The following is a 23,324-nucleotide window of genomic DNA, read 5'->3' on the forward strand; positions in this document are numbered from 1 at the left end:
AGAGCTGGTCCAAGGTAAAAGCTTAAGCCACAGCCCTAAACACACTTATCTGGAAGTCAGTGCCACTGAAATAAATAAGACGTCTCAGTAGATATGCATAGGATTGGACTGTAAGAGACATTGGACACAATCCTATGCATGTTTACTCAGAAGTAAGTCCCATTGGATTCAATAGGTTTTACTCCCAGTAAAATGTGCGTAGGATTGCAGCCTGAGCTATAAATCAGGACTTCCCTGGTTTCAATCTTGCCTGCCAGGAACTGGATAGATAACCTTGGGCAAGTCATACTCTCAAGATGCAATATGGAATGATTAGTAATAGTTGTTGTAAGGTAATACACATTAATAAGCTTCACACACTCCGAAAGTGCTCACCAAATGCTAACAGCCCAATCCTATTCACACAGCTTGCAGTTGGAACGAGTGTTCAGATGGTGGAAAGTTCTTTATGGCCATTGCTAACGGCCTGCGGGCATTGTGCGGAGCTGTGTGCAATCGGCCTGCTGGTGGCAAGACCAGAGCAGCCCCATGTGCAGCAGCAACACATGGAGTGCCTATTGGGACAGGTAGATTGACAGGGCAAAACTGGGTGGGGGAGGGAGGAAGGGGTGGAATAAGGGGTGGGGAGGGGTATCATGGAGATGGGAAGTATGGCGCCCGGCATGGGTGACTTGCACTGGATGCTACCCCCTCCAATAGCAGCCATCATGCACTCTTTCTCTACTTGGACTTGCACCAGCTAAGGAGCAGGCGCAGGTCTGAGGAGACTCATTGCCAGTTGAGGGGCTTACAGGGAGATAAGAGAAATATGTTCCCTTTTCTCTCCCAAGCCTACTGATATGTCCCCTTCAGCATACAGTGCAAGCCTTTCTGGTACACCTGCATTGACAGGCCTGAAGAGGATAGGATTGGGCTGCATTATTTAAATGTTGGCAAATAAGTGAGAAGCAAAAAAAAAAAAAAGCAGAAAAAATATACAGATGTGTAGAAATGAGATGACAGGCCTACAAAATTGAGGGTCAGAAAAGTTTTTCCCAAACTTTATGGTGGTTATGAATTTGGGGTGCCGATTCAAAAAATGGCATCCGTATTGCCCTATCACATCTAGTTTTGGAGACATAGTATAGCCTCATTAGCGAATGGTTTAAGCAGCTTTGTCATGAGGAAGCCATGGCGTAGGCTTCCTCATGAGGAAGCTGCTTGAACCGTTCACTAAAGAGGCTATGCCGTGTCTCCAAAACTAGATGTGATAGGGCAATACGGATGCCATTTTTTGAATCGGCACCCCAAATATACCCAGGAATTGGTGTAATGTTTAAGGAAGCAAAATGTGTGTTGGCCTGTGTTATTAAGGTGCTGCAAGAGCAGCTCCCCCCCCCCCCAAGATTCGCTCCAGAATAAAACACCAGACCAGATAGTAACCCAAATGTTAGAGAATGTCAGAAGTGGTGCTGCTCTGACAGGAATGAATTGTACTGAAGCCACCTTATATAGAGCCAGGCAATTATTCTAACAAGACGGTCCATTCTGATGGACTATAAGTTTGTAGATTTCCATGACCATAAGGCAGAGCTCTTTGCCAACTCTTTACATGAAATTCCTTTTTTTTTTGTTTTTAAACTGGCACCGCCAGGGAATAATAATAATAATAATAATAATAATAATAATAATAATAATACAGGTATTTATATACCGTCTTTCTTGGTCGTCAGATTTCTCCTCAGACTTTAATTCAAGGTGGTTTACATAGGCAGGCAATACTAAATCCCAATAGGGATTTTTACAATTGAAGAAGGTTCTGTCTTTCAAGAACCGCACAACATTTCAGATGGATCTTTCATGATCTGGTATCACATTCTGGCCTCCATTTTCCTCCCACACAGGCTGACAGCAGCCAAAGAGCAGGTGGAATAACTCAGCATAATTTGGCTCGGCTTGTCAGCTGCTCCAAGGTCGCACGGTGCCGGTGGCCTCAAACTAGTGACTTTCGGATGTTATCTTCAGGCAAACAGAGGCTCTACCCTCTAGACCAGACCTCCTGCCCATGAATGAATATTGGATACTCTGCATGTAAAAGTTTAACAAGGAATAAGGAAGACGTAATCTCAGTGAGAATGTATATGAAATGTATCCACCTGAGTTTGATCTCCAATAGCATCTGTATTCCAGTGATCCAGTTCTAGTAACTAGAATAGGTTCTTAACTTGGAGTGTTTGGTTTGGTTTGAGGCTACATGAAGTTTTGAATCCCACTTCTGTGGCCCAACTCAAACACTATATTATACTCCCTTTGTGGAGTATCAGATTTGAAAATTAGCCTCAGAGATTCTGTTTTCTGGGCTCATGAGAGGATCAACACTGGAGAAACACAATTGTTAAGTATATACTCTTGAGTCACCCCACTAAAAATCAACAGGAGCAGACTAGAGAATTACTGTCAGGAAGGTTCATTTTTGCACCTTTCCAAAACACAATGTTATCCTTCCAAAGAAAAGAGATAGGTGAAAGTGCTACTATATATATCCTGGAATGCAATTTAACTTGTTCAGAGTTGGAGCTGAATTACATGGTGCCCCGTTTTATGCATTTTTGCCGAGCCTCATATCTTCTGCATGCATTTTTAATATAGTGACACTTCATAATTTTCTCATGATACTATTATTACTTTAACCCTTCCTTTTCAAGGAATGTTGAAGTTCAGATATTCAGTAATACACACTCCAATGTGCTTGTTGATTCTTGTGCTATTGAATGCCACGACCCAAGCACACTTTCTTCTAAGGAGCTCCCATTCGTATCAGCAAAATGCACTTCAAATCATATCAGCTTTCAGTTGCAGTCGGAGGAAGTGGCTATATCTGAACCAGACATTTGGTCCATGTAAGTCAATATTGTCAACACAAACTGGCACCAGCTCTCCAGGCTTTCATACAAGAATTTTTCTCTATCCCATCTGGAAAGACCAAGGATTGAACCTGGGACTTTCGGCATGTAAATAAGAGCCATGGCCCTTCCCGTATTGCAACCTGTATATGATAAATGCTGATCATTCACTTTCAGTCAAATGTACAGTATAAACACCTTGTGGCTAAACTAATTATTACTAGAGGAGGCCCACGATAGTTTCTTCACTGAACTGGCAACTGAAGTATGTTGGCTGTTTGAGCAGTAAAATGATGAAGGGTTAAGGATTGCTTTAACCCAGATGTTCCCAAAGTGTGCATTGTGGAGCCCTAGGGCACTGAGGCACACTCACAAGGGCATCGCGGCATGTTCCTGGTGGCCCTTCCTACCAGCTCTCCCAGGTGTGGCCATCTGGCGTCATGCAAGATCTCATGTGATCCAAGATGGTGGTGCCCAAATCTCTTGAGATTGTACAAGATCTTGTGAGATCTGGGTACCCCCGTCTTGGATCCTGCTAGATTTCACATGATCCAAGATGATGGTGCCCTGCTGAGCCAGGACAAAGAGGTTGTGGGGGCACTGTGACCTCAGTACATTTGGCAACCATGGCTTTAACCTCTCTCTTCTGCCACTGTTGCCCTCAAACATTCATCACCAAACTTCTTTTCTCTACACAGAACAAAAGATATCCCCATGTCTTTTAACACTTCGGGGAAAACAGCTTGTGGGGAATAAAAGTTTGGAAGGACAAAATGGAAGAAAGGACAAAGAGCCTCTCCTTGTGGTCTTCTGTTCTCAATAACCAGTTTTGAGGCTGGTTTTCAGTTCAAAAGGCCATGAGTTCATGTGTCCTGTGTAATGTCTAGGTTGACTCTTACACTGCCTGGAGTCCAGCCCTATTCAGAAAACCCTCTGTGCATAGACTCAAATGCACAGTGGTGCAGAAAAGAGTGCCAAGCTAATCAGTCCCAATTTCCATATGCCTCCTGGGCTCCAAGAGAAAGAAGAAAGGGGGCCCCTACAAGTGTAGAGCTGTACAAACCTAGGAGCTCCACCCAGCTGGGTATGTGATCCGTCTCATTTCCCATCCACACACTGTGCATACATATTGTGTGGCTTCATGTCCACACCCATTCTCTTACAGTCTGTATGACTGCATTTATTCTACAGTTACAAGCACAGAGAATTGGGTATACTCCTATTTTTACAAAATAAGGTGTCCTTTATATTTTGTTTTTAAATTATGTAAGACACAAATACAAACTTCAATCATACCCACACATCTAGTCAATTTGAAAAAAAAAACAGTTCTTGTGTGATTTTTTTCATAAGAAAGGAGAACTCTGATCACTATTGTCTTCTGGCCCACTTCTCTGCTCTATCAAGGATGCCTACTTTACTCTGGAGGTAGTAAATTCCAGCTAATTAAACATTTATCACAGCCCCTGATGTTAAATTAAACCATCTCCTGTGTGCTTTTCTTGACCTGCATATAAAAGACCTCACGGTGCTGATGGAGCTGTTTCTCTCAGGCCTAATCTGACACATTTTCTGTAGCTCCTCTGCTGCATCCTAAAAATGGGCACAGAAAAACACTTAAGCAGAGGGGCCCCCCCTCCCCACTTGCAACTATTTTTTTCCTTTGCCTAATCTAGCAGTAGACTCAAGACATTTGTGAAACAAAAAGGCACAGTCCACACCACCCTGTTTATTCTCACAATCTCAATGACTTCAATTGTGCTATGAAAGTACTGGGGTATTTTCAAGTATATGTGGCAGCATCTCCAAACTGTAGAATAGAATAGAATAGAATAGAATGCAAGAAAAGAAACCAGTTTCTCATTTCTGTAAGTGAAATTGTTAATTGGGGGACCAGTGCTGTTTCATTCCTCTGAATCAAAGGAGATTCCATAGCAGAAGCTATAAACTATGGTGACTAGTCCAAGCCCCACTTGCCTATTCCAGAAATCCAGAGCACAGAGAGGATTGAGGCATATAATTGGACGTTTAGCACAAAAGGGACTGCCTTAGATTTCTGCACCCTGATAATCCTGCAGCACTGCAAAAGGACAATGTTTTTACTCAGAGGTCTCCAAACTCACAACTGCTCCATAACAAAAAACTGGTCTCTGTTCAGACCAGAGCTTACTGTTCTGTCATGTTGCTGCATGACTTTCAGTGAGATCAGGGGACAGGGCTGCTTTGAGCATCGCTTCTGTCACCTTGCATCCCAGAGGCTGAGCAACAGGATGTCCGGGCAGATGCAACTTTCCAGAGCATCCCTGTCTCCCAATCTCACTGAAAGATATGTGGTGACATGGCAGAACGGTAAGCTTTACTCACGGGGTGGAAGTTTTAGTCCAAACCTTGGAACCAGCCCCCAGGCTGGGGTTTTAAAGACCTTGTTTTTACTGACCAGTCATTGATTAACAGAATTTCCATTCTGGAGTGAAGAAGGTGATCCACATCACAGGCTAAAGGTGTATGATGAAGCAAGGGGTCAGTATTATCACTGTTCCCCCTACAGTCAGAGGACCTTCAGCTATGTGCAGAGCAATTCATCCATCCAAAGCCTCTTTATGTATGCCTGCAGGGAACTGTGGAATTCACTGTAGCTTCTGCTACAAGCAGCTTCTTCATGAGAAAGCCACAAATCAGCATATAAGGTGACTCAATCATTATTCTCCCCACCCAAACTAGAGCCAATTGGGTAAAACCAATGCCATTTTTTGATTCAGCTCTCCCAAAATATCCTAAATTCATCCAAACATTCTTAGCAACTTAAACAAAAAAAAAAGTTTTTCTTTCTTTTTTGTTTTGTTTTCTTTTTTTTTGGGGGGGGGGGGGTAGGCCTGTTTAATTGGAGAAGTCCTGTATTGGAATGGGGAAGATCTGGCAAGGAGGTAGGATGTGGTGTCAGCAGTGGCCCCTTTAAGGGTAAGGCCTGGGCATTCAGCAGGGCGTGTGCTGCACAGCTGAAGCCACTTGAAGGCAATAGGGTCCTCAGGCATAAAAGCACCTGATAAAGGGAGTGTTTTGTGTGGGTAGTAGGAGGTTGGATTAATGGCCTGATGTGTGAATGGAAGCTGGTGTGTGGCTGCCATGCCCAAGACCTGTGGAGGACCAATAGTGGTGGGAGGAGCTGCTGGTGGGATTGGGGAGGAGAGATGACCTCTGCAGGTTGAACAGGTGAGCTATCCTGGTGGTGGGGTCCAGCAGTCCTGCAGGATAGAACTAGGGTCATTGTTGGGGAAAGAATGGGAGCTAATTAGCTAAAAGTGGGCATAGACTCTCTAGGCAGAGCTGGACTGGGAATCTAGCAAAACACCTACATATTGACTCTTCCTACTGTCATGGGCTATTTCTGCCTTATTTCATTAGCTCTTATATAAAAGATGCATGACAGCAGCTACCACAGCACTAGCATAATATGGGGAAAGGGCTTTAGATAGCATGCATTTGTTCCCTTTTTATTTGTTATGATGGGTTCTATTTAAATAATTCCCAGGTGTCAGAATCTCTAGACTATTGTTTTTCTAACTGACATATGCTTTTCTAGTATTCATTCATCCTGTTTCCCCAATACACCTTTCAGGAGATGGCATACCCAATTACCTCCAGATGCTTTTGCTTGTTAGGAACACATATTAATTCATTAGCTTTCTGAATACTCTTTCTTGCTTTGATTAAATGTAAATGTTTTTGTATGAACTCCTGACTTGAAGTTTCACTTAACGCTTGCAATACTAAAAACTAGCTGGGAGGCATATGTTAATTTTGATCTATAGAAAAGTTCTGATGAGAGTTCTATGGCTTGGTATTGAGGTTTATAACATTAATGGTTGGTTTTAGTGCATATATATATATATATATATATCACTAGTTTTAGTGCATATATATATATATATATATATATATATATATATATATATATATATATATATACTGGTGTATATATAAAATCCAGGATCGGGCGCAGCAGATGGAACGCTGGGTGCAGCGCTACTCTGAGCTATATTCCAGAGAAAATGTAGTCACCGAAGAAGCGCTGAACAACACTGAGTGCCTGCCTGTGCTGGAGGAGCTTGACAGTGAACCAACCCTAGAAGAACTTCACGTGGCCCTGGACTCCCTTGCCTTTGGCAAGGCACCTGGAAAAGACAGCATCCCTGCTGAAGTCCTAAAGTGCTGCAAAGAGATCATCATCACTGAGCTGCATGAAATCCTTTGTCTCTGCTGGAGAGAAGGTGGAGTACCTCAAGACATGAGGGATGCAAACATCATCACGCTGTACAAGAACAAATGCGACGGGGTGACTGCAACAACTACCATGGCATCTCTCTCCTTAGTGTTGTAGGAAAGCTGTTTGCCTGAGTTGTACTAAAGAGGCTCCAGGTACTTGCAGAGAGTGTCTATCCAGAATTGCAGTGCGGATTCCAAGCAAACAGGTCCACCACTGATATGGTATTCTCCCTTAGACAACTGCAGGAGAAATGCAGGGAACAACGACAGCCACTCTTTATAGCCTTCATAGATCTCACGAAGGCTTTCGACCTTTCGTCAGCAGGGACGGCCTCTTCAAGATTCTCCCCAAGAGCGGATGTCCACCCAGGCTCCTCAGCATCATCAGATCTTTCCACAAGGACATGAAGGGCACTGTTCTCTTTGATGGCTCCACATCAGACCCCTTTGACATCCGAAGCGGAGTGAAGCAGGGCTGTGTTCTTGCACCAACCTTGTTTGGGATTTTCTTCGCTGTCCTGCTGAAGCAGGCCTTTGGAACTGCAACAGAAGGCATCTATCTCCGGACCAGATCAGATGGAAAGCTCTTCAACCTCTCCAGACTGAGAGCAAAGTCCAAAGTCCAGCTGAAATGTCTGCGTGACTTCCTCTTTGCCGACGATGCAGCTGTCACTACCCACTCTGCCAAAGATCTCCAGCAGCTCATGGATTGTTTTAGCAAGGCCTGCCAAGACTTTGGACTGACGATCAGCCTGAAGAAAACACAGGTCATGGTTCAGGATGTGGACTCACCTCCCTGCATTACAATCTCTGCACATGAACTGGAGGTTGTCCATGACTTTGAGTACCTTGGCTCAACAATCTCCGACACACTTTCTCTCGATACCGAGCTAAACAAACACATCGGTAAAGCAGCTACCACGTTTTCCAGACTCACAAAGAGAGTCTGGTCCAACAAGAAGCTGACGGAACATACCAAGATCCAGGTCTACAGAGCTTGCGTCCTGAGTACACTTCTGTACAGCAGCGAGTCATGGACTCTTCGCTCACAACAGGAGAGGAAACTGAACGCTTTCCACATGCACTGCCTCCGATGCATTCTCAGCATCACCTGGCAGGACAAAGTTCCAAACCACACAGTCCTGGAACGTGCTGGAATCCCTAGCATGTATGCACTGCTGAAACAGAGGTGCCTGCGTTGGCTCGGTCATGTCGTGAGAATGGATGATGGCCAGATCCCAAAGGATCTCCTCTATGGAGAACTCGTGCAAGGAAAGCGCCCTACAGGTAGACCACAGCTGCGATACAAGGACATCTGCAAGAAGGATCTGAAGGCCTTAGGAGTGGACCTCAACAGGTGGGAAACCCTGGCCTCTGAGCGGCCCGCTTCGAGGCAGGCTGTGCAGCATGGCCTTTCTCAGTTTGAAGAGACACTTGGCCAACAGACTGAAGCTAAGAAAGAAGGCCCATAGCCAGGGAGACAGACCAGGGACAGACTACACTTGCTCCTGTGTGTGGAAGGGATTGTCACTCCCGAATCAGCCTTTTCAGCCACACTAGACGCTGTTCCAGAACCACCATTCAGAGCGCGATACCATAGTCTTTCGAGACTGACGGTTGCCAACTACTACTATATATATATCGGTAATATATGTGTTGGGTATTTAATCATATATTATCATATAACATTCTAACAGCCCCTAAAAGTTCCAGAGAATAAATTCCTTATGAAAACAAAGAATTAATTCTCAAGGGCAGTGTTTCTCAAACTGTGGGTCAGGCCCCACCAGATGGCTTGTGAGCCATTTTCAGGCTGGTCCCTATTCAGTATTTTATTTTAATACATTAGACTTGATGCTGTCATGATATGTGACTGTATTTGGAGAAATGTTACATATCTGTACTTTTAACAGGTTACTCTTTATATGCTTTTAACAATGATAGTCAATGGGACTTACTTCTAGATAAGCGTGGGCAGAATTGCAGCCTAAGATTGTTAAAAATTTTCCTGCTTGATGATGTCACTTCTGGTCACGACATCATTTCCAGTTGGTCCTGATGCTAAAAGTTTGAGAATCACTGCTCTAGAGTTTTTTAGGGACTCCTAATAATTCTAAATTCATGGCAGATGAGCCTCACGCTGCATGTGAGCATAACATGTTGGTGGCATCATAACACTAAAATGGTAATGAGGTAGAGATTACTAACAGCCCAATCCTAACCAGAGTTTACATTTGTGGATATCACGATTCATCAGTGTAAGTCACAAAACAACAGCGCGAAAGTCATTCTGCAGGTCATAGCCGACAGGGCAAATGGCTGGAAGCCACAAGCAGCCAATAGCAGCCCATTGAACCTCCTCCATCCTGTGCTGCCTCCCGTAAGTCAGCGGCATGCCCTGAGTTTTTTGACAATTGACAAGGCACACTGCTCTGCAAGCCTGGAAATCTCCCAATGGCCCTACGAATATCTGACCCTCCCTCAAACTCCCATGGAACACTTGCAGACCATTCAAGGCACACTAGTGTGCCATGGCACAGTGGTTGAAAATTGTGGAACTAGCTTAAAGTGGGCATTAGTTCTCTAGGCCAAGTTTAGAACAGGAATTTGGCAAAACATTCCCCTTTTATTTCATACAAAAGTCCCTTCACTATACGTGCCTCCCCCCCCCGCAAAGCCTGTCCTGTCATCAGTAGCATAACTAGAGGGGGTGCAAAGCATTAAGTTTTGCAGGCAGTTTCACCGTGACGTCCAAGTGGCCCCTTCCCCTCCCCTTCACAGCCATTCTGGTCTGCTAGAGCAAAACTCTGTTTGGCAATTTGCTAGCATGTTAAAAAATACGTGATGATTCCCCCATGTTGTTGTATCGTCTCCCCTAAATCACGTTGGCTTGTCTGCGGCATTAGAAAACTCTAGAAAAAGATAAATCCTCTTTAAAAAGTTTCCAAAATAAGTTATTTTCCCCTGCCTAGCAGGCAGAGAAGGCTAATGTCTCCCTGCTGAAAGCATTAACTGATTGCATTGTTGCCTGAGCACAGCAGCTGTCCTTACACATTTAGACTCCCAGTGACAACAAAATTAAGGCAGCCTTCCCTCGCGTGAGGCTATAAAATTATTTTCTTAACTTCTCAGAGAACTAAGAAGGACTCTTTAGAGTTTTGGGAAAGCTCAGGTGTGAAGAGAGACACACAGGAAATTGGCCATGGGGGAAAAAAGGTTCAGACATTTCTTTTGAATAGAAAGACACAGCGATTGTTGGGCATGTCGTTTGTTCTTATAAAGCAATAGACTACTGAGAAAGCACAAAACGCTCTAGCTTCCCGTCATATTTTTCTTAGGCTATATTAGCCATTTTGCTTGCTTTTAAAAAAAGATATTCAAATATATGCTTTCTCTTTTGGAGATCCTGAGTATTGCTGTATTACTTTCATAATCAGTAAAAGAAAAAGTCTAAAGTGTAGGAAAGATGGAATGAAATAGGGAGGATGAAGAACTGAATATCATAATGTAGTTTGCTTCAACTTTGGGGTTGTGATCCTAATGGGGTCTTGAAGCCTCAGTTGTGGGTCATAGCAACTTACAGAAATGAAAGTGGTCGAAGACCACTGGACTAGAGCACCACCAAGTAAAGGGGGAGTCATCTCCTCTGCTTTCCTCTTTCTTTCCTGACTGGCTCGGAAGTGGAGGAGGACCCACATTACATGGGCATCTGGGTGCCTGAAGACACTATCTGTTTTGCCCCCCACTTCAAGAATGCCTCTTCCTTCAGGTTCCAGGAGACTGTCCCAGTCTCCAGGTCCCAGTCCTGCTCAGCAGCTGTGTTAAAATAGCTTTATTAGTGCCAGGCTTCATGGCAATATTTTCGGTTCTCTCTAACGAGAAAATTCGGTTACAGTGAACAGTACTGGAAGGGCGTTACAGTGGTGGGGAGAGGGTGGTGAAGGGGGGTGGGATGGGCAGATAGGGTCCTGGGAGGGGCTGGGATCAATGGTGGGTCCCCAGTCTCATATTTTATTTATTGGGGTCGTGGCATGAAAAAGGTTGAAGACCACTGCATAGTGCACCTAACACATGCATGTTTACACAGATGTAAGGCCTGCTGACATTCCCTCCTGCTAACATTCAAAATTAGCTCTTCATTTTCAGCCACTGCTGTTACACTTCCTTCCTTCTTTCCCTCCTCTTGCTCTCAGTTTTATGAATCACATTCTTGCATTTTACCATATCCCTGTTTTGTTGAAATGCCCTTTCATGTTCATTGCACACACTTATTCCCTTCACATATGCAGGAAGTTGGACAGCAAAGCAACAGCTACACGTTCTTCCTTGGGAACTGTACAAGAGGACAACCAAACACACTTTCCATTGAGATACATTGCATCAAACACCGTCCAGAACAAGAGATCGTAACCCAATTAATGTATAACCTCCTTTTCCTATATCTGTAAGGATAGACGAAGTGCCTGTGCCATTTCACTGACAGTTGTTTGCCAGAACTAAAGGTATGATTGACACTGGTAATCTTGTTTATGTATAGTGCAGCAACAGAAATAGTGAGTCATATGGCAGCTTGTGCCCAATTCAGTGTGTTTCAGCGCTTCTAATGTGCTTTATTACAGGATGCTGCCATCACATATGGTCCTACATATGTGCCCAGTTCCTCACCATCTTTTCAGGGGCTGTCTAATGGAGACTCCTAATTAAAGGTAATTTGCCTGGAAATGTACAAACAACTCCATTTCATCTTGATCAGGCTAACTGCTTTTCCTGCTTTGTTTTGGTAGAAAGGAAAGAAAAAAGTGACCTTCAAATTATTCATTTTTATTTATTGTCCAACTACCTGTTTGGACAATTGGTAAGTGATGGAACAGCACCTCCTCTTTCCAACTTGTGTACTGGTTTTATGAAGCTTGGTTTTGGGGTTAACACTTCCAATCCTGACATAGGAAAAGCTTGTTCTTTTACTTGAAATGGCACCCATTGATGCTGGTGGTGTCAAGTGCATTTTGAGGGAGAAAGAGGCACGAAGGTAGCTTGGAATGTTTAGTTACAAGTTGATTTGAAATTCCAAGAAATGTTAACTGAGATCATAATGAGTTTGGTATTACTGAATTCTGTTTCTGAGTGCTTCAAGTTCAGAAATGGCAGGTTACCACCAATAGAAATACCTCCAGCTTCCTGATGTTCAGTCATTTTTTGTTGAGTAAAATTGACAGTGGAATGAATGAAGCAGATATAAAGAGTTAGTTTTGTTGCTGGATTCTATAGATCTTTCCATGCTAGTATCATTTAGCACTGGTGAGGGAATTATTCTACAGTCAGCAGGATTCTATTGTAACTGGTTCAATTATAACTTGCAATTATAACTGGTTCAGCATGCACTGAATTGGTTCCCCATTACATGTGTGCAATGCCTGTATCCAGAGGAAACAATGGAAGTGTGTTTTCTCGAAAGTCTTTTCCATTTGGCTGAAGGGGACAGACTGTTATCAGCAAAGCAGTCCTGATGAAAATCATGCTTCTAAATCTATTTGGCCTGTAAGGAAATTGCTTTTGGCTACTGGTTTCATGTTTTCCGCATAAGTACTACAATGTGATTTCAGTTACTTGGGGGGGTAGGGATGGGGGAGATCCATCCTTTTTAACAGAGCCATACCCCAACTTAATGAATGAATACCACAGCACAACAACCTTTTGTCTACTGATGCAAGAATAGTAACTCTTTAGATTGAAGGAATGGAAGAGGTCCTAAATGTTCTAATGCTGGACTAGGACTGCAATCCTTTATGCTAGTGCTTCCCAAACTCCTACAAGGGAGTATTTGAGAGCAAAGGGGGAATGCAGCAGCACAATTCCTGGGATTGTGCTATTGGGCATGGGAGGATTTTTTTACTTCCCTGCAACAAGTGCTTTAGTCCTGAGGGGTTTATGGGTTTGTTGAAGCCCTCCACAGGGCTTCCCTTGTTTGCAAGTCTTTAAAAAAGAAAAAAAATGGGCACTTCCAGTTACATCATGAAGTGCCCAGAAGTGTGAGCCTGGGGATTGTGTTGCTGCCTTCCCACTGCCCTTTAAAGGGGTAGGGAAAGTTACTTCTCTGGCTGGTGGGTCATGACCCACCAGTTTGGGAACCACTGCTATATGCACTTAACTGGGAATAAGTCCCACTGGGGCTTACTTCTACATAGACATGCACAAGATTGTCCTGTAAGACAGGATCAGCACAGCCACACCAGCTGCTAAGACAAAAAAATCCATAACCTTAAAGGGTATGAGGATTAGTGTCACTGGCTGACATGGAACACTTGGGGGTCAAACTCCATCTTGGAATGTTTTCACATATTATGAACATTTAGAATGTTGGACTTCAATAGAATTCCACATAATGTGAGGCAGATACATACACTTATTCCATTACATGTCCACCAAGAGGACAAGAAGAATCTTGGAAGTGTGATACTTCTTGGGTCCCATTGACTTTCAACACAAGTTTTTTCTCAGTAGAAAGAGTATATGGGGGGAGCACAATTAGGATCAAAAGATGTGCTTTGGGCAAAGTACAAAAGCCCTTAATTCCCTGCCACTGTTTTATTATGTTTCACGTTCTCCCCACATTATTTGCAGCAGAAAAAAAAGGTTAACATATTGAGCGTAATGTGCAGCTTGACTTTTAGTTAAACAGTCTCATTAATCTGCTTGAACCACTGCAGATTGTATTGAACTGACACCGGAGTTGGAATGATCTGAGGTTATACCTTGGGTACTTGTTTTAATAGTCTTGGTTTAAACGGTGGTAACTGGCAAAGTGCATGACAAAATATCCAGACACCTAAATTATACACCCTCCATCTGACAAGAAAATACTATTTATAGGGAAATAATAATGATGTAGTAATGTAATGAAATATATACTTGTGCTCTGTAGATTGCCAGAATAAAAATTTACTGACAGCCCAATCCTAACTCATGCTGGCACAGCATGGCCACACAGCCTCTGCTGTATCCAGTGCTTAATGGATACAGCCTGGAGGTCTATTTGGGGTAAGGGGATATTTTTACCCCTTTACTCCGAGTAATGCTGCAGCCTGACCAATGAGACTACTTGGATCTGCACCAGCTAATTTGCTGAAACAAGTCCAAACAGCCTCATGTAGGATGCTGAGGCCTGAGAGGGAAGATAGGATAGACTAGAGGCCTCCTCTGCTGATCTTGCCCTCTCCCGGGTCTAATTTGCCCCTATTCCACCTTCCCCCACCCTGAAACACCCCATCCCTGCCTCCAGAATAATCTCCTGCCACCCTCTCCCAGCTCTTGGTGCTTTTCCTGCCTCTGCTGACGGTCAGGGCATCAGTGGGATGGCACAGGCCTTCCCACAGGTAGTGCTTACTCCAGATTCACAACAAATGTACTTTATTGCATGTTTGTTGTACTTTATTGCATTCTAGGCCGATGGAGGGACCACTGCACTAGCAGACCGTGTAGAAAGTGTGTTCCGATTAAGCAAAGACAGGGTAAAGGAAGTGTGTCTTATCTAACATTGTCCTGTTCTTAACACAGCCTAGCACCCAATGCCACAGTTTTGGAAAAGTGTCTTTGGTTTTATTTTCTAGGAAAAATTAGTTTATAAGTTACCAGTGTAAATAACAATTCTTTTTTGTGCAGTCCTTTCACAATCTAACTTCTCTTCTGTGCTTTTGCTACAAGGAAGGCTCAAAGACATAGCCGCTAAATAGATAAAAGTAAGTTCAGGGAAAATGCCTTTTAGCGAACCAAAAATTGCAAACATTATTTAAGTCATTTAGCATTTTCACAACATGTATGAGCACTAATCTTTGGAAAATTCCACGTCGCAAACACAATTTTACTTCTTTCTGGTTCTCTCAGTAAGGAGCTGTAAATTAACTTCATCCTCATCAAATGTAATAGAGACATTTATTTTCAGAAGCAATCTACTCTATTCTGCTTTATATGAAAATGTGAATTAATGGTGCTGATATAGCAAACACAAATTTGGTTATCATTAAAATGCACTTTTCAATAGGAGCCAAAAATTATTAGTGATACTAAAGGAATATGTTACGTTAATGGGATGCAACTTTTCTATTAATGTTTATGGCAGGAATCAACCTGAACAGGACAACAGGGCTCAGAATTCCTTTAGACAGTGGTTCTCAAACTTTTCCAGCTTGTGCCTCCCCTGTTCCTTGTAGCCATTGGCCACGGCTCCCAATTACAACACCTCACCTCAGTTACCCCCAAAATGGGGATGAAGGTGTTATAATAATACACTAGAAACAAGGCAGCCAGCACTCTGAGGCTGCAGTCCTAACCACACTTTCCTGAGAGTAAGCCCCATTGAACAAAATAGGACTTACTTCTGAGTAGACCTGGTTAGGATTGTGCCCTGAGTTTGTTAGCAGCACACCTGGAGGCTTTGGGAAAGGGAGGGGGGAAGTGATGAATTTGCAGGAGGGGAAGACTTTGTTTTGTGTGTATCTGCTAATTGCAAACTGAGACCCAGAGACTGTTTGGCTGGAATCCTAACCCCACTTTCCTGGGAGTAAGTCCCATTGAACAAAATAGGACTTGCTTCTGTGTAGACCTAGCTAGGATTGTGCATTTTGCCTCACATTAGCAGCCAACAGATTAGCCCCTCCCTCCCCCCCAAAAAAAGGAGGCAGGAGGAAAAAGGGGAATGGCTAAAAAGGAATGGGGATTTTTATTTTTAATCAATTTTTGGAGACAAAGCCATCAAGAGTGGCTTTTTTCTCTTTTTTGAAGGGGAAGGAAAAAGAGAAAGGTGAAGATCCTTGGTAAAGCTTACACAGACCCCCAAGCCTATGTAGGTATACTCAGAAGTAAGCCCCATTTGAGTCAATGGGGCTTACTCCCAGGAAAGTGGGGTTAGGATTCCAGCAAGATTACAACTCACCCCAATGTAGATGGGGGCTGCTCACACCCACACCCACACCCACACCCACACCCACACCCACACCCACACCCACACCCACACACACACACACACACACACCCAATATGCAGATGCCACCCCTGTTTCCCCAGGCAAGATGGAGAGATGCAGGCTGGGGCATTCCCCCCCCCCCAATTAGGAGCAGGCTGGTTCCTTTCTTCCCAAGCAGCCTTGACCAATCCCAGGATGCCCAGGGCAAGGGGCACACTTGGAAATGTAGACCTTGGGGCGAGGTTGCACATGGAGAGAGCTCCATGCTGAGATGGCACCTCTGCCTGCCCATCCAGCCTCTCTCACCTCCCCCCACCATGTTTCACACACCCTCCCAGCCTCATGCCACCCCACCCACCTTGTTCACAGCTGCAGAAAAGCAGCAAGTCAGGAGGCAGCATGTGCAGCAGAGCAGCCCAGCCTCTCTTCTCTCTCCCCCCCCCATTCCTGGCAAGACCCCTGGAGGCACAGATTGAATACCTCAGCCTTTAGATGACCTCTGTTAATTGGCAGTATACTTCCTTTGGTGACTGAAGAGCCCCAAACTTGATTGGCCTGACTTGGATCTGAAATCTTCTCAGATTAACACACCCAGGGGATCTTCTGACTTGGCATGCTTTAATCAGGAGCTACCACTAAGTCTTCAACATGTTAGAGTGAGAAGTCTTTGAGAATACTGATTGGAAATATTATGGATTGGAAATCTGTTGGTGCAATCCTATCCACACTTATCTAGGTGTAAGCCCAATTAACACTAATGCAGAGGTGACCAGCCTTTCAACTTGTGGACTCCTGGACTTTTAAGGATTGCGTAGAAGAGGAAATTTCAGCAGGTGTAGCTTGTCATCTGTGAGATCCGTGTCGGCTACCCTGGCTCTAATGGGACTTAATTCTGAATAGATATGCAAAGGATTGGGCTCTATTCTCATTTAGTGAGTGATGATTCTACAGTTTCTTAGGAGTGGTGTTGCAGTCAGCCAAGTTGGACAAGGGGCAAGAAACCAGCCCATGCTGACCCTGACACCACACCTAAGAAGTTAGCACTCGGTATTAGTGCCCAAGGAGGCATTAGGAAGTGGGTGGAGACTGTATAGGGAGACCATTGCAGTGTTTTGGCCCATGTCTCCAGCAACCTGGTATTGGCTCTAAGCTTTCCAAGTGAACAATACTACACACATTCTCATTGTATGGCTACAATACACATTTTCTCATGGCCTAATCAAAAATATGGCAAGGTACAATCATGAACTGAGGGCCAGTGTGGATAAAATGTTGGATTTGGACATTGAAGAGCCAGGTTCACACCTACAGCCTCGTGGTGCATGAAGCTGACTAGCTGGGTCAGGCTGCAATCCTATACACACTTACCTGGAAGTAAGTCTATAATGGGAATTACTTACTATAATGGGATTTACTTCTGACTAGACATGGATAGGATTCTGAGACTTCCCACTGTGGCTTGACATGTATGTGGCACACTTGCAATGCTGGGTGTATGCCAAGAGACCACGACCCAGGCCACTCTTGTGGCACTTGAATTGGATGGAGGTCAAGAAATTCAGGTCCCACAGACCTCAAGAAACCCACAATTTTGGTTTGTCAGAGCAATCACACCCATAGCCCCTACTCTAGCTGGTTAGCTTTAGAGAAATTATTTCTTTAATTTCTTTTGGGAAAATTCCATGAGTTACTGCTGCTGCTTCCTTGCACAGCATATTTGACCCTGTGAACAAAAGCCACATGCCGGGAGCTTCCTGACTTGGCAGAAACAAGGTTGCTAATGACACAAAAGAATGGTCCTCAACCTTAGCTTCTCTCATTAATTCTGTGACCAAATCTAATGAAGAGATGCATGCCTAGTGAGGCCCTGGCCTACAGAGCACATTAAGAGTTGTGTTTTTGAACCTTTGGCAGGGTGCATAATAGAAAGTACATTTGTGTGTACCCATGATTATGATATGCATGTGTGTGCTTGTTTGATGTATGAGCATATTAGTAGTCTAATCATTAGATCAAAATAAAATTGTCAGTTTCCGAACCAATTAGAAATGACAATTTCAATGAAATTGTTTTCAATGAAACCAATTACCTAAAATGACATTAAAGGCAGGCAACAATCTTAAGTCAGCTACATCAGAGCCAGGTTCCCCTTTCACAGACATAGGTTGTTGTGGAAGTAATAATGAATTGCCCACTCTATTGAGATATAGCTCACAATAGCCCAGTTGAAGGTAGGCTAACAGTCTCTGTCTTTATAAAAATAGATTAGTGGCAATAAAATCCTTTGAAGCAAAGGTAGGTGGAAAAATAGACTTGGAACCTAGATTTGTTTTTCTGTTGAAGGCTACTCCTCCAGTTTGCTACATCAAAGGAAAGAATGTTACAGTTTATCCAGAGGAGAATATTCAAAGAAACTTTCCTGCTAGTAATCTCAACAGGGTTATACATTGGCTGGACCTGCATGGAATATAGGAATAGGCATGTCAAGCTATGTTGGATAGGAGGGAAAAAAAATCTCTCATTTAAGCTTATCTGACAGGAGATCAGAGTTAGGAGAAAAGGAAGCTAATTAGCCTATGCTTTGAATTTCCAGTGACAGGAAGCAACAAATTAGGAGAGGCTGTGGGCAAGCTATGTGAGACCAGGACCTCTGTCAGTGGAGTCATTGAGTTCTTGCAGGTATCATGAAACTGCATGATGCATACGAGTTAGGAATGGAGCTGTAGGACAAGGTCAGATTTGATTCACAATACAAGAGAAGCTATATAGGTATATTTTTGTTTCAGGAACAGCTGGGGGGGAAATGCAACAGTGCTAGGCAGGCAGAAAAGCCAGCTAAGACTTATGGTTGCTGGATGCAGGGCTGAATCTGTGGGGCGTAAAAAGAACGCAAGAGGAACAGAAAATAATGAATGGCGTAGGAAAATTAAAGAGGCAAAGTAGGAATGGGAGAACAATCTCACAGGGGCACAAGAGGGAGCATGATGTGATGCCCCTAAGGAAGCCGTTAAGGCTAGACTTTGCAAACACGTTGTCTCCAAAGAAGGGGAAAGACTTAGAGCCCAGTCCTATGCATGTCTACTCAGAACATCCCATTATAGTCAATGGGGCTTACTCCCAGGAAAGTGTGGATAGCACTGTAGCCTCAGGTTCCTGATTGCAATCTGTAGTCCTTGTGCAGGGAAGGGGGTGAAAATACACAGGAATTAAAGCAAGTATTCATATTAAGCAGGCAAAGTTGTAGGCTTTCTTTGTAATGATTTTAAGTCCTTTGCTGAAGAAAGTACATAAGAAACTTTAAAAAGGTTTGTTTTCTCCCCACACAGTTCTTGTGCTTTTAAATGCCCTCATAAGCCCTTATGGAGATGCTGTAATGAAAGGTTTCACCTGTTGGATCCCTACGCGCCCTCTAGATTAAAAAACAAAGGAGAGGGACTAACTGTCTCTCTTTCATTGCAATGCTTTGAAAGCATCCTGTCTTCTACCCAATAAAGTAGAAAAGCTACAAAGAACTCTAAAAAAAATAAGTATGATATGAGTAGGGCTTTAGTAATGGCTACATGACAAATGGCTACATGACAGGTGGGAAACCCTGGCCTCTGAGCTGCCCACTTGGAGGCAGGCTGTGCAGCATGGCCTTTCCCAGTTTGAAGAGACACTTGGCCAACAGACTGAGGCAAAGAAGGAAGGCCCACAGCCAGGGAGACAGACCAGGGACAGACTGCACTTGCTCCCAGTGTGGAACGGATTGTCACATCCCTCCATACCTCCATACCTTCTTTACCCAGGCTTCGCACACTGGAGAGGACACTCCAACTTCGCCATACGGTGTCGGCACAACACGGGAAGCAGCAGTTTACCGGTTATAAGTCTTTGCTCGATTGGCGTAGAGCATGACACCAGGGGCTGCTTCCGACGGTGGGAGAGATCATTGCATCTCATTGGGCAGCTACCGCCCGCCTTAAGCTGGGCAGTCCCCAGCCAGTAAGGTGTTGCCTCGCCACGGTCCGTTAACCTCATGGGGTGCGTGGGGTTTAGGGTGAAAACCGACAAGCGGATCGACAACTCTGCACCATGCAACAGAAAACAGAAAACTACTGCCCTAAAGCTGGGCACCTGGAATGTTAGGACAATGACACCTGGCTTCTCTGATGACCTGCAAGAAATAGACGATGCACGCAAAACAGCTGTCATCGACATGGAGCTGAGCAGACTGCAGATGGACATCGTCGCCCTTCAAGAGACTAGGCTGCCAGATTCCGGATCTGTCAAGGAGAGAAATTTCTCATTTTTCTGGCAGGGAAAACCACCAAACGAAACCAGGGAACATGGCATTGGCTTTGCGGTCAGAAATACCCTGCTGAAATCCATCATCCCGCCTACTGTGGGAAGTGAAAGAATTTTGTCCCTGCAGCTCCAGTCATCAGCAGGACCTGTCACTCTCATCAGTGCTTATGCACCGACTCTGTTGTCTCCAGCAGAAGCCAAAGACAAATTCTATGATGACCTGGCCACCACTGTCAAGAAAATCCCTGTAAAAGAGCCATTGTTCATCCTCGGCGATTTCAATGCTAGAGTTGGTGCTGATAACAGTTCATGGCCCACTTGCTTAGGTCAGTTTGGCACTGGGAGGATGAACGAAAATGGCCAACGCCTGCTAGAGTTTTGCTGTCATCACGGTCTCTGTGTCAGCAACACGTTTTTCAACACAAAGCCCAAACATAGAGTCTCTTGGAGACATCCAAGATCAAAGCACTGGCACCAGCTCGACCTGATCCTCACCAGACTCTCCAGCCTTCCCAGCATCAAGATCACACGCAGTTATCATGGTGCTGCCTGCGACACTGACCACTCCCTGGTGTGCAGCAGAGTGAAACTGCAAACAAAGCGACTGTATCACACGAAAAAGGAAGGAAGACCTCGCATTGATACCAGCAAGACCCGGGATCAGAGAAAAGTGGAGGAATTTGCACAAGCGCTTGAGGAATCTCTTCCAGGCCCGGCTGACGCAAACGCATCCAACAGATGGGAACATTTCAAGAATACCGTTTACAACACCGCCTTGTCCATATTTGGCAAGAAGACCAACAAGGCGGCAGACTGGTTTGAAGCCCACTCTGAGGAGTTGACACCAGTCATTGAGGAAAAGAGGAGAGCTCAAGCAGCATACAAGGCCTGTCCCAGTGAGCGCAACCTGCAGGTCCTCCGAACTGCTCGCAGCAAAGTCCAACAGACTGCCAGGAGATGTGCTAACGACTACTGGCTCCAGCTCTGTTCCGAGATACAGATAGCAGCTGACACGGGCAACATCAAGGGGATCTATGATGGTATCAAGCAGGCCCTAGGTCCAACACAGAGGAAAATTGCCCCTCTGAAGTCTGCCACAGGCGAGGTCATCCAGGATCGGGCGCAGCAGATGGAACGCTGGGTGCAGCACTACTCTGAGCTATATTCCAGAGAAAATGTAGTCACCGAAGAAGCACTGAACAACATTGAGTGCCTGCCTGTGCTGGAAGAGCTTGACAGTGAACCAACCCTAGAAGAACTTCACGTGGCCCTGGACTCCCTTGCCTTTGGCAAGGCACCTGGAAAAGACAGCATCCCTGCTGAAGTCCTAAAGTGCTGCAAAGAGATCATCGTCACTGAGCTGCATGAAATCCTCTGTCTCTGCTGGAGAGAAGGTGGAGTACCTCAAGACATGAGGGATGCAAACATCATCACGCTGTACAAGAACAAAGGTGACAGGGGTGACTGCAACAACTACCGCGGCATCTCTCTCCTTAGCGTTGTAGGAAAGCTGTTTGCCCGAGTTGTACTAAAGAGGCTCCAGGTACTTGCAGAGAGCGTTTATCCAGAATCGCAGTGTGGATTCCGAGCCAACAGGTCCACCACTGATATGGTATTCTCCCTTAGACAACTGCAGGAGAAATGCAGGGAACAACGACAGCCACTCTTTATATCCTTCATAGATCTCACAAAGGCTTTCGACCTGGTCAGCAGAGACGGCCTCTTCAAGATTCTCCCCAAGATTGGATGTCCACCCAGGCTCCTCAGCATCATCAGGTCTTTCCACAAGGACATGAAGGGCACTGTTGTCTTCGATGGCTCCACATCAGACCCTTTTGACATCCGAAGCGGAGTGAAGCAGGGCTGTGTTCTTGCACCAACCTTGTTTGGGATTTTCTTCGCTGTCCTGCTGAAGCAGGCCTTTGGAACTGCAACAGAAGGCATTTATCTCCAGACCAGATCAGACGGAAAGCTCTTCAACCTCTCCAGACTGAGAGCAAAATCCAAAGTCCAGCTGAAATGTCTGCATGACTTCCTCTTTGCCGACGATGCAGCTGTCACTACCCACTCTGCCAAAGATCTCCAGCAGCTCATGGATCGTTTTAGCAAGGCCTGCCAAGATTTTGGACTGACAATCAGCCTGAAGAAAGCACAGGTCATGGTTCAGGATGTGGACTCACCTCCCTGCATTACAATCTCTGAGCATGAACTGGAGGTTGTCCATGACTTTGTGTACCTTGGCTCAACGATCTCCGACACTCTTTCTCTCGATACCGAGCTAAACAAACGCATCAGTAAAGCAGCTACCACGTTTTCCAGACTCACAAAGAGAGTCTGGTCCAACAAGAAGCTGACGGAACATACCAAGATCCAGGTCTACAGAGCTTGTGTCCTGAGTACACTTCTGTACTGCAGCGAGTCATGGACTCTTCGCTCACAACAGGAGAGGAAACTGAGCGCTTTCCACATGCGCTGCCTCCGACGCATCCTCGGCATCACCTGGCAGGACAAAGTTCCAAACAACACAGTCCTGGAACGTGCTGGAATCCCTAGCATGTATTCACTGCTGAAACAGAGACGCCTGCGTTGGCTCGGTCATGTCGTGAGAATGGATGATGGCCGGATCCCAAAGGATCTCCTCTATGGAGAACTCGTGCAAGGAAAGCGCCCTACAGGTAGACCACAGCTGCGATACAAGGACATCTGCAAGAGGGATCTGAAGGCCTTAGGGATGGACCTCAACAAGTGGGAAACCCTGGCCTCTGAGCGGCCCGCTTGGAGGCAGGCTGTGCAGCATGGCCTTTCCCAGTTTGAAGAGACACTTTGCCAACAGTCTGAGGCTAAGAGGCAAAGAAGGAAGGCCCATAGCCAGGGAGACAGACCAGGGACAGACTGCACTTGCTCCCGGTGTGGAAGGGATTGTCACTCCCGGA

This window comes from Tiliqua scincoides, chromosome 2, assembly GCF_035046505.1.
Source record: "Tiliqua scincoides isolate rTilSci1 chromosome 2, rTilSci1.hap2, whole genome shotgun sequence".
NCBI classification, from domain to species: Eukaryota; Metazoa; Chordata; class Lepidosauria; order Squamata; family Scincidae; genus Tiliqua; species Tiliqua scincoides.